This window comes from Bubalus kerabau, chromosome 12 (assembly GCF_029407905.1).
Source record: "Bubalus kerabau isolate K-KA32 ecotype Philippines breed swamp buffalo chromosome 12, PCC_UOA_SB_1v2, whole genome shotgun sequence".
NCBI lineage: Eukaryota > Metazoa > Chordata > Mammalia > Artiodactyla > Bovidae > Bubalus > Bubalus kerabau.
Window position 1 is genome coordinate 56,725,846 of NC_073635.1, and position 13,306 is coordinate 56,739,151.

The 13,306-nt window shown below is 38.2% G+C and overlaps 1 long non-coding RNA gene across 2 annotated transcripts in view; it reads right to left on the reverse strand.

The window, feature by feature from the left end:
- LOC129624606 (uncharacterized) overlaps positions 1-13,306 on the reverse strand; it is an 89,855-nt gene that overhangs the window by 26,515 nt on the left and 50,034 nt on the right. For both annotated transcript variants that reach the window (XR_008701058.1, XR_008701059.1), the window contains exon 2: positions 2,740-2,783. This is a non-coding gene — a long non-coding RNA (uncharacterized LOC129624606). The remainder of the gene's footprint in view (positions 1-2,739; positions 2,784-13,306) is intronic.

Genomic DNA, 13,306 nt, shown 5'->3' on the forward strand with positions numbered 1-13,306 from the left:
TTTCTAAATCATCTGAAATTGAGTAATTGATGACATCAGTTTTAGACCTGGAAAATCAAATAGCTCTAGTGTGAAATACTGTTTTCAGGTTAAGAGAAGGAGGTAGAGAAATTTATTTTTCATAACATATATTCTATTAGGAAATCTCCATCTAAAATCAAATGTTTTTTGCAGTCATCAACTACAATTGAGTTCTCATTGTCTAAACACACACTGTTGTGCCTCTGTGTTATGCATGTACATACGAACACACACATATAAATAATATCATTTATGTATACATAATATCATTTAAAATAAAGTCTGATATAAAATTTACACTGATTCTCCCAATCAGAATGTATTAATTTCTCTCCTCTACACTGACTTTACCCAGCAAAGTCTCACATACTCCATTTGTACTAGGGTTTTTTTGGTATATGTTTTATCCAGGAGAATTGTGTGTTCCTCTATAGTTACTGGGCTTCCATGGTGGCTCAGATGGTAAAGAATCTGCCTGCAGTGCAGGGAGACCTGAGTTCGATCCCTGAGTTGGGAAGATCCCCTGGAGAAGGGAATGACTACCCACTCCAGTCTTCTTGGCTGAAGAATCCCATGGTCAGAGAAGCCTGGAGGGTTATAACCCCTAGGGTCGCAAAGAACACTTTCACTTTCAACAACGCAGTTACTAGAAATTTCATATTTTATATTATCAAGATATTTTCATGATAACAAGCAGACACTATATTCTCTATATGAATATAATTCTGTATATGAATAGCTAAGACCTGTGTGTTCCATGAAGATATTCAGTGTATCCTGTCCTTATCAGATAAGTCGCTCAGTCCTGTCTGACTCTTTGCGACTCCATGAATCGCAGCACACCAGGCCTCCCTGTCCATCACCAACTCCCGGAGTTCACTGAGACTCATGTCCATTGAGTCAGTGATGCCATCCAGCCATCTCATCCTCTGTTGACCCCTTCTCCTCCTGCCCCCAATCCCTCCCAGCATCAGAGTCTTTTCCAATGAGTCAACTCTTCACATGAGGTGGCCAAAGTACTGTAGTTTCAGCTTTAGCATCATTCCTTCCAAAGAAATCCCAGGGCTGATCTCCTTCAGAATGGACTGGTTGGATCTCCTTGCAGTCCAAGGGACTCTCAAGAGTCTTCTCCAACACCACAGTTCAAAAGCATCAATTCTTCAGTGCTCAGCCTTCTTCACAGTCCAACTCTCACATCCATACATGACCACAGGAAAAACCATAGCCTTGACTAGACGGACCTTTGTTGGCAAAGTAATGTCTCTGCTTTTGAATATGCTATCTAGATTGGTCATACCTTTCCTTCCAAGGAGTAAGTGTCTTTTAATTTCATGGCTGCAGTCACCATCTGCAGTGATTTTGGAGCCCAGAAAAATAAAGTCTGACACTGTTTCCACCGTTTCCCCATCTATTTCCCATGAAGTGGTGGGACCGGATGCCATGATCTTCGTTTTCTGAATGTTGAGCTTTAAGCCAACTTTTTCACTCTCCACTTTCACTTTCATCAAGAAGCTTTTGAGTTCCTCCTCACTTTCTGCCATAAGGGTGGTGTCATCTGCATATCTGAGGTTATTGATATTTCTCCCGGCAATCTTGATTCCAGCTTGTGCTTCCTCCAGCCCAGCGTTTCTCATGATGTACTCTGCATATAAGTTAAATAAACAGGGTGACAATATACAGCCTTGACAAACTCCTTTTCCTATTTGGAACCAGTCTGTTGTTCCGTGTCCAGTTCTAACTGTTGCTTCCTGACTTGCATACAAATTTGCAAAAAAGCAAAATGGCTGTCTGGCGAGGCCTTACAAGTAGCTGTGAAAATAAGAGAAGCGAAAAGCAAAGGAGAAAAGGAAAGATATAAACATCTGACTGCAGAGTTCCAAAGAATAGCAAAAAGAGATAAGAAAGCCTTCTTCAGTGATCAATGCAAAGAAATAGAGGAAAACAACAGAATGGGAAAGACTAGGGATCTCTTCAAGAAAATCAGAGATACCAAAGGAACATTTCATGCAAAGATGAGCTCGATAAAGGACAGAAATGGTATGGACCTAACAGAAGCAGAAGATATTAAGAAGAGATGGCAAGAATACACAGAAGAACTGTACAAAAATGATCTTCACGACCCAGATAATCACGATGGTGTGATCACTGACCTAGAGCCAGACATCCTGGAATGTGAAGTCAAGTGGGCCTTAGAAAGCATCACTACGAACAAAGCTAGTGGAGGTGATGGAATTCCAGTTGAGCTATTCCAAATCCTGAAAGATGATGCTGTGAAAGTGCTGCACTCAATATGCCAGCAAATGTGGAAAACTCAGCAGTGGCCGCAGGACTGGAAGAGGTCAGTTTTCATTCCAATCCCAAAGAAAGGCAATGCCAAAGAATGCTCAAACTACCGCACAATTGCACTCATCTCACACGCTAGTAAAGTAATGCTCAAAATTCTCCAGGCCAGGCTTCAGCAATATGTGAACCGTGAGCTTCCTGATGTTCAAGCTGGTTTTAGAAAAGGCAGAGGAACCAGAGATCAAATTGCCAACATCCGCTGGATCATGGAAAAAGCAAGAGAGTTCCAGATAAACATCTATCCTGTCCTTATACCATACCTTATTTCAACTTTCTTGGTGTGTTAACATTACATTTCTACTTTCCAAAAGACCTATTTACAAACTGGAAATCAATGTAACATTAAACATTAAAAAGCTTTAAAGGATGACTTACCGAGTCTCAGGGTAGTCAAGACCTTATCTATGATAATCCATAAGCTGGAAAAGAAAAAAAATAGTATAAATAAATAAGTTTACATTCATGGTTATCTATAGCAGAACACATAAAGAATCAAAAGCAAATACTTTAGTTTACAAATTGCAATGCCAGTTGCAGATGAAGGATTATATTGAAAACTATCATAAAATATGTTTAAATAGCCACCAAAAGGAAAAAACACAAAAGGAAAAATAATACAGAGAAGTTTCACTGAACATTCAAGTTGCTAAATGATATTAAAATGTATTAGGAGTAACAATTAGTCATAGAAATAAACTGAGGATGAGCTATCAATCATACCCATTATACTTACTGGGTAAAGTTAGAACAAAAAAGACTAGTAATGAATATGGGAATAAAGAAACATATGCACTTCATTGATAGCTGGTGTTTACTTGAGAGATTGTACTTTTATGGAAATAATCTTGCAACATCTATTAAAACATAGAAACCCCACAAAAACCCTCATACATATATACATACCACATATCCATTATTTGGGATGTATTCATAGAATTCAAAAGACAAAGATGCAAGTATATGTACAATGATGATCAATGTGCAATTTTGAACAATCATTTAAAAAAGTGAATGAAAATAAATACCCATTAATACAGGGATGAGTGACTACATTATGTGATAACTATATTGTACACTGTAGTTCTTACATTAAAGCTCAAAAAAGTGACTTGAAGGATTTTTACGAGGAATGGCTTAGTGAGAAAAATAAGATAAAGAAAAGTGCTATAATCTAACGCATGCTGGTAATATATATTTTAAAACTAACAATGACGAAATTCCTGTGTGTATGTTTGTGTGCATGTTGAAAACATAAGATACTCTGTGGATTTCACATACAAAGTATTACAATAAAGTCAGTAAGGGGCTTACACAATCAGAGAAGCTGCTAGTACTTTATGAGCCTGAATCCCCTAGCTGGTGGTCCACAAACACTCAGGAGGAAGCAGCTGTGCATTTTATGTCTTTCTACAAGTCTTTCTACACCTGCATCTAAAGAATAATGGCCTCTGTTATTCTTCACTCTTCCAAATAGCATGCAAGAGCTTCTCACTGGTAGTCTCTTATCCAGATCCTGTATGATAAATGCAGATCTGAGCTTCTCCCCTGGAATCAGCAGTTGTTAAGTGCATAGAAAGAGCATAGAAAGATAGCCATCCAGATAGGGGTAGCAGGGAATGGTGAGTAAGAGGAGTCAAGAAAAGAGGAAGAAATGGGAGACAGCTTAATATAAGAAGAAAATATCTTTTCTAAGAAAATCCAGTATATCATCACATAGTATGAGTGTATTTACCTAAAATCATTTATACAATTATACATATATGCATACACAATATACACAGAATATGTGTACATTTAGGTATACAAGTATTTAATAGATTTCTTAATATATTTTTAATCAACAGAATTAGACTGAGTTTTAAGTATAGCTAGTATAGTGTCGGAGAAAGCAATGGCACCCCACTCCAGTACTTTTGCCTGGAAAATCCCATGGACGGAGGAGCCTGGTAGGCTGTAGTCCATGGGGTCACAAAGAGTCAGACACTTACTGAACAACTTCACTTTCACTTTTCACTTTCATGCATTGGAGAAGGAAATGGCAACCCACTCCAATGTTCTTGCCTGGAGAATGCCAGGGACGGGGGAGCCTGGTGGGTTGCCATCTGTGGGGTCGCACAGAGTCATACACGACTGAAGTGACTTAGCAGCAGTATAGTGTCAGGTAAAACAAATGAATTTCATGTAATTGTCTAGAGTATGAGTCTATTTTCAAAAAAAAGACCACCACATTTTGAAAAATAAAATATGTATTATGGTTGTGTTTGCGTCTATATGCATTTGTGTGTGTGTGTGTGTGTGTGTGTGTGTGTGTGTATGTGTGAGAGAGAGAAAAAGAGAGTAAAGAAGGTGTAGTAAGGTAAAAATCCTGTAAACATATTAGTAATAAAAAATGATTTTAAGGTACTAATTTAGTGATTTTAGCATCCTCTATCACCAAATAAGAAAACACTATACATTTACTATTAAACTTTTAGATTTGTGTTCTGACCACCTATAATATATTTAGTATGAGTATCAAATATCGAAAGAAATTCTATAAAGCTTAAGGTTTATCAATATATATAACATAATACAAAGACTGTCACTACAACTGCTTTCTAATTAACTTTCTATAAGTCCTAGTCACCGTGATTAAAAAACTCATCTGTACCAAGGTTGACACACCCATTTTTTAATCCATGAATTCATTTAAAATTTCATGCAGAATGTATAACTCTGACAGCTGAGACTGAAAAGAGATGGATTTTCAACAACAGCTCTGCTTGATTTATTTTGATATGAAAATTGATGATGTAATGTCCATTTAAACTGACAAAGACAGCTGAGCCAGGTGTCTTTGAGTATTAATACTGCAGCCACAGAAAAGTATAAATGAGCCTCAGGAGTGAAGCGCCATGGCAGCCATTACTGTTCACTCAAGTTTCAGAGAAAATGTGGTGTAATCCAAATTTCTGCAACTAAGCCAGTTCTGACACCACTTTTGTGAACATGTTTTATCCAACCGAGTGTCACAAAATGCATCTGTGGTTCAAAATGATGACCTATTTTTATATACTACATACATCATTAATTGATACATATCCATGCACATATATTTTAAATTTTATATATAATTACATAGTTACATATATGCAATTATATATGAAATTTATAACAAATAACTTATCATTTATTTTTAAAGGAAATATCTTGTATTGTTACACCACTGATTCTAGTCACTTTCATTCAGCCCTTACATATATATGTGGTTTATATACGTTTACATGTGTGCACATGTATGCAATATGGTATGAACCCATTTATTCCAATAAATTATTTAATTTCAAAAACTCAAAGAATAAATTTTTTGCTGTATTAGTATTTAATATAAACTGGTGCTGTATAAAGTGGAAATAAACATATTTTTCCTAATTTCAGCATCTGATTCATATAATAATCTATCAGAAACACAAACATTGCAATTTTCATTTTCTACATACATGTGATGATCTATTATGAAGTGTTGATTCAAATAAAATAGTAAAAATGAAGCAAATATTTATATTTTAAAAGAAGTAAGATTGAGAAACTTAAGAACTATCATAATACTGAGAATAAAAATCTGAAGGACTAAAGAAAGTTCAATCCTCTTGCATGTCTTTAAAGAAAAAACACAACAAGCTGATCAAAACTCAGGCGAAAAAAAGGCTCATAGTTTTACTGTTGATTAAAATTATGTCAAATGCTACTAAAATACAAGTATATGAAATGACAATCAAATTGAAATATCCAGATAAGACACTTGACACATGAAAGTCATAAAACAGTGTTCATCTCAATATTTTTATGCTAATTTGAGTTCAAATGGAGTTCAAAAGAAAGTGATTTACGAACATGAGAAGATATTTGCCTCAGGAAGATTTTAAATGAGTTTTCCAGCCTAGGGAACTGCTGTTTATTAGATTAATGGTAAGTTTTTTGTCACTGAGTAAACAAGCAGGTGTTCATTTACTTCTTTTGTTGATATTTTTAAAAATGATATTTCTTTGTAAAACTACTGGAAAAGGAATATTGATCCAAGATATTAAACCATCTGTATTATTTTTTGTAGTCTCTTTTATTACAGTCATCTGAATGCCTCTTTCTCTGTTTTTCTGCATTTTGAAATACTATAAGTGTTCATGATTAATAATTCCTAATCAAAAATTATAAATAATTTCAACCATCTATGTACATATTAATTTATTGGCTTGGCCAAAATGTTCATTCAGTTTTTCCCATAAGATCATTTTAGTAGAGCTTAGTTGTATTTAACTTCATCCAAAACAATTTTGTTAGACCGTACTGTGACAGCTGTCATATCAGTGAGCATTTTTAAAAAAAATCAAAATTGGTGGACTTTGGTGTAGCTATTTTTATATTGAAGTCAAAAAAAAAAGAAAGTAATGTTTTAGGCATATAATGTTTTATTACTTCACCAGACATTGCACCTTCCCATGGCCATTCTCTTAATGGAAAAAATTCAAATCCCATGGAAGACTGCAAAAGGTACCTAGAATAGTTCTTTGCTCAAAAAGCTTAAAAAAAAAAAAAAAAGTTTTGTGAAGGTAGAAATACGAAATTGCCTGAAAAATGGCAGAGAAACAAAATGATATATGTGTTATTCAATAAAGTTCTAGGTGAAAATGAAAAATTTGTCTTTTATTTTTACTTAAAAACTGAAAGAACTTATTTTTAATATAAATTTATTTATTTTAATTGGAGGCTAATTACTTTACAATATTGTATTCGTTTTGCCATACATCAACATGAATCCACCACGGGTGTACACGTGTTCCCCATCCTGAACTCCCCCTCCCACCTCCCCGCCAATACCATCCCTCTGGGTCATCCCAGTGCACCAGCCCTGAGCATCCTGTATCATGCATTGAACCTGGACTGGGAATTCATTTCACATGTGATAATATACATGTTTCAATACCATTCTCCCAAATCATCCCACCCTTGCCCTCTCCCAGAGTCCAAAAGACTGTTCTATACATCTGTGTTTCTTTTGCTGTCTCACATACAGGGTTATTGTTACCATCTTTCTAAATTCCATATATATGCGTTAATATACTGTATTGGTGTTTTTTTGTCTGGCTTACTTCACTCTGTATAATAGGCTCCAGATTCATCCACCTCATTAGAACTGATTCAAATGTATTCTTTTTAATGGCTGAGTAATACTCCATTGTGTATATGTACCACTGCTTTCTTATCCATTCATCTGCTGATGGACATCTAGGTTGCTTCCATGTCCTGGCTATTATAAACAGTGCTGCGATGAACATTGAGGTACACGTGTTTCTTTCAATTCTGGTTTCCTCAGTGTGTATGCCCAGCAGTGGGATTACTGGGTCGTATGGCAGTTCTATTTCCAGATTTTTAAGGAATCTCCACACTGTTTTCCATAGTGGCTGTACTAGTTTGCATTCCCACCAACAGTGTAAGATGGTGAAAGAACGTTTTGGCCATGAGTTCAGTTCAGCTGCTCAGTCATGTCTGACTCTGTGACCCCATGGACTGCAGCATGCCAGGCTTCCCTGTCTATCACCAACTCCCGGAACTTGCTCAAATTTATGACTATTGAGTCCGTGATCCCATCCAACCATCTCATCCTCTCTTGTTCCCTTCTCCTGCCTTCAGTCTTTCCCAGTTCAGGGTCTTTTCCAATGAGTCAGTTCTTCGCATCAGGTGGCAAAAATATTAGAGTTTCAGCCTCACCGTCAGACTTTCCAATGGATATTCAGGACTGATTTCCTTTAGGATGGACTGGTTGGATCTTCTTGCAATTCATGGGACTCTCAAGAATCTTCAACACCACAGCTCAAAAGCATCAATTCATGGCACTCAGCCTTCTGAATAGTCCAACTCTCACATCCATACATGACCACAGGAAAAAAGCATAGCTTTGACTAGATGGACCTTCTTTTGCAAAGTAATGTCTCTGCTTTTTAATATGCTGTCTATATTGGTCATAGCTTTTCTTCCAACGAGCAAGCATCTTTTAATTTCATGGCTGCAGTCACCATCCACAGATTTTGGAGCCCAGAAAAATGAAGTCTCTCACTGTTTCCATTGTTTCCCCATCGATTTGCCATGAAGTGATGGGACCAGATGCCAAGATCTTAGTTTTTTGAATGTTTAGTTTTAAGCCAAATTTTTCATTCTCTTTTACTTTCATCACGGGACTCTTTAGTTCTCCCTCACTTTCTGCCATAAGGGTGGTGTCATCTGTATATCTGAGGTTATAGATATTTCTCCAGGCAATCTTGATTCCAGCTTGTGCTTCATTCAGCCTGGCATTTTGCATGATGTACTCTGCATATAAGTTAAATAAGCAGGGTGACAATATACAGCCTTGACGTACTCCTTTCCCAATTTGAAACTAGTCTGTTATTCCATGTCTGGTTCTAACTGTTGCTTCTTGACCTGCATATAGATTTCCCAGGAGGCAGGTAAGGTCTGAGACCACCTTACTATATATAACTATAAATGTGTTACTTTTTTTTCCTTTTTATAAGGGGGACAGAATGAAATGTGGGGAAAATAGGGAGGAGGGGTTCATGCTGCCACAGAAAAGGTGAGCCACAGTGTCAGGTGCAGATGACAGGTGCAGAGGGAGACCTGGAATGTTTGGTCAAAGAGTGGGGGGCCACTGGTGGTCTGTATGATCAACTGAGGTCTGTTCTAGCAGAAGGAGAAAAGGAGAAGTTGTGTTACAGGACCAGAGTAGTTGGGCTAGAAGATAACTTGGATGTCCTTTTCTTTTAAGCATATCATTAGGGTTAAGGACCGTGTGTTCTGGTCTTGGTTCTGATATGAACTGGCTCTGTGACTTTGAGCAAGTCAGTTCTGGCCTCTGGGCCTCAGTTTTCTTATTTACAAGGAGACAAGTCTCAGCTCCTTGGTCCTTGAAGATCCCTCTGATAGACAGGAAGTTAGCTGACAGCAATGAGAGGTGACCCCTTCAGCTAACCGTCCAATAGCTGCCTAATCCTACCAAGCAATTTACCAGCCCTGCTCCTAATACTTCCACCAGTACTCTAAAAATAATCAGGGGGACCATAAAAACTCCCCACCAGACAAGTGGTTGGACTTTCCCTATTTCAGCACGTGTGCACACCTTACACTGTGCTGTGCTGAGTCACTCAATTGTGTCTGACTCTTTGTGATCCCATGGTCTGCAGCCCACCAGGCTCCAATGTTCATGGGGATTCTCCAGGCAAGAGTACTGGAATGGGTTTTCATGCTCTCCTCCAGGAGATCTTCCCGACTCAGGGATTGAACCCATGTCTCGCACATTACAGGCAGATTCTTAACAGTCTGAGCCAACAGGGAAGCCCATGAATTGTGGAGTGGGTAGCCTATCACTTCTCCAGGGGACACTTTACAGTATCCTGTACTAAGGTAATCTTTGGCGGCCATTGGACTCAACTGTTCATAAATAATGCATGAATTCATATAACAGACTGGATTATGAGAAGGATATGTGAGGTAGAGCATCTTGTTATATAACCTACAGCTGTCAATCAATGATGTCCTGGATTATGCAAATGCCCCTGCCTTAAAAACCCTGTACCCGCCCTCCAGGGCCATTTGCCTCCCCTGGGCATGGCCCACCTCTCTCTAGAGGTGTTCTATTTTTTCTTTGTGTATGATCAGTCACTCAGTCTGTCTAATTTTAGTGATCTGTTCTTCCAGTGATCAGTTCCTTCAAGAACTGAGGCCCACAGGACAAAGGGCCTCCAGATTTTCTTCCACTAACACCCCTGGTTATGACCATATTCCCAAAGATGGCACTATTTGCATTGACTAATATTTTCAACTTTCTGTCTTTTTGACTAGATCTGATGATTGTAGTAGAGATTGGATACCCACACAAAAAATTCTTACAAATAGAAACCTCACATAGGCACCACTGCTGCTGCTGCTGCTAAGTCACTTCAGTCATGTCCGACTCTGTGCGACCCCATAGACGGCAGCCCACCAGGCTCCCCCCTGGGATTCTCCAGGCAAGAACACTGGAGTGGGTTGCCATTTTCTTCTCAAATGCATGGAAGTGAAAAGTGAAAGTGAAGTTGCTCAGTCGTGTCCGATCCTCAGCGACCCCATGGACTGTAGCCTTTCAGGCTCCTCCATCCATGGGATTTTCCAGGCAAGAGTACTGGAATGGGGTGCCATTGCCTTCTCCATAGGCACCACTGGCCCACCTCAAATAAACAAAACCTGGGATAATAAAAGCAAAAATAATAAAATAATTCTTACTAAAACTGTGGGAGAAATTAAGGAATCAGCAAGGAAATAGACATGGCGAAATGTCTAAGCATTGACAATTGATTTATCATTTTTAATAGGCTAAATTAGTAAGGATAAGGATATTTTCAAGGCAGCACCCCATAGGCACAGGAAGGCACTGCTCCACAGTGAAATAATGTGTGAGCAAATACATTTTCCTAGAAACAACTTAGACCTTGAAGTTCATGAAATGCAATGCTTTAATATGTATGTTTATACGTTATGAAGACCTAAAGACATTTCTATTTCTATTAAAAAGAAAAGAATACATTTCAGTATAAAATGTATAACACTGGCTGGGTTTTTCCAATAAATATTCTACTATATTCCTCTATATTCCTGTCAGAACATCATTCTTTTTTCATGACAACCAACTCCTTTCACTCCACAGATCTTCACTTTGTTCTATCTCATTATCTCCTGAGATTCTGGCTTCCTTTTCCTACAAGTACATTCTTTTATAAAAACAAGGCAAACCACTAAAAATGAGGTCACTATGGAGGTTGTTTTCAGTGATCTTATTTGCAATCCAGTTTGCAGAGCTGAATGGATTCTCTCCTACCCTTTAATAGCATTTCTCATACTTTTATAACTGACACAAAGCTCAAATCTACTAAAGAATCCTTAGAATACCTATGGAGAGACAAGGAAGGGAGAAATTTAGAATACTGATTATTCACCAATTTGGTTGTAGATTTGGAAACAAATTTAGAGGGCAGGTTTCTGCCGGGAGCCGGCGAGAGACATTCCACTCGTGACAAAGGTCATGAGGAAGGAGGCTCGGCATATGCAAAGGCGGGATCGAGCCTCGGGAGTGCCCCCGGATATTCTTGAGCATCTACCCCCCCAAAAAAACCAGAGTCTGCCTACTTTATTGCTTTGTGCTCTCACCTCTGACTTTACTGGGGGCTGTCCCCCACCACCATCTCACTCTCTCTGTCAAAGAGTTAACTTACAGCTCCAATTAATAAAGTTCCTGGGCAATTAGGAGTGTTTAAATCCAAACCCCTCAGATGGCTCTCTAACTCGCCTGACAAGTTTACCCGGACACCTACAGCTATGCATACGATTGTTTACAGTCTCCCAGCCTCGAGAGGCAAGGGAAGCTTAAGATATTCAAATAGCTTAGAGCCTCTCAGAGAGTTAGAAACTGTCAGAATAAAACTAGTAAAAGATTTCATTGATGAGCCAATATTTGTTGCCAAGTTCGCACATCCCCTGAATTGTATCCTTGAATGTGTATTAATTAATATAGTTGGTATGTAGAAAAAATAAGTAGTGGCCTTGGTGTTAGTAACTTTAGACCCTTAAGGTAATAAATTCTTTCCTTTGTAAACCCATTACACATCCGCCCTATAGGAACGTAATCTTATCTTCGGAAGATGGCGCCAAACCTTAAAATAATTACTCTTAGAGAAAATAAGTCTTTGTTGATAAGTCCTTGTCAAGAAATGTTAATAGGCCTTCTGGCCAGAAGATGATGTAAATCACCTAAACCATTTGTATATGATAAATTTGCAGGAAAGAAACCCTGGTTTTTGATAAGCATCAAAGACTGCTGACTTTGCATCCCCTATTATCCTCTATGTGTAACTTAGGGTATATAAGCCCCTGTTGAAAATAAAGCTATGGGCCTTGCTCACCAACGCTTGGTCTCCCCATGTCATTCTTCCCTTTAACTTCCAGCTGAGTCTCCATCTGGAGTGCGGAACCCACCATGCTTACTAATTATGCCTGGGCTTCTAAGATCCGACTGGGGAGGCCTCAGTGTCTCCTCTCCTTCGGGAGAACGGAAGGACGCCTGTGGCCTACGTAAGTGGTGCAAACTTCTTGTCTTGAAGTTTTATTGGTCTCCCGCATAAACCAAGCTACTCAGCTTCTTTTCTCCACTGAATTTTCCTACTGAGCTATCCTCATTCTATTATTCTTTATATCTCTGAATAAATAAATAAATAAATAGGTCGCCTACTCCGTCTCCCCTTCGAATACCCTGGATCAGCCGGGGCTGGACCTCGGCAGGGTTCCAAATCCCACATAGAACCATAAATGTAAGTTTTTGTATAGTGATATGTAAATATTTTCACTCAGACATTTCAAAAGACAACACAAAGCAACAAACTCTACTGGTAAAGGTACTGCAATATGCCTTCATTCTACCTGTAAGTATTTCATGTTAGACTACATTTTTAGGATGAAGGCTGTAAGTACAATATTTGACAATTTTCCCTATTTTTCTTTGCATCATAAAATGAATTCTGATAACCCACTTCAAATTCCACCTTTTATAAAAAAAAAAAACTCCAATTTAATTTAACGTTACTATTCTTGTTTCTAATACAATAGGCAGATATTAATAGAAGAGATTCCAGGGTCAAGAATCCAGAAACAAAAATGAATTTAAGAAAAAGAATTGGGAGGAAATTATGTGGGGAAAAGTGGGTATATAGGAAAAACAAGAAGCCCTGCTTCATTCCTTATATTAAAAATAAAACCAAATGTGTCAAAGCTATAACATCAGTTCAGTTCAGTTCAGTCGCTCAGTCGCGTCCGACTCTTTGAGACCCCATGAATCTCAGCACGCCAGGCCTCCCTGTCCATCACCAACTCCCAGAGTTCACTCAAA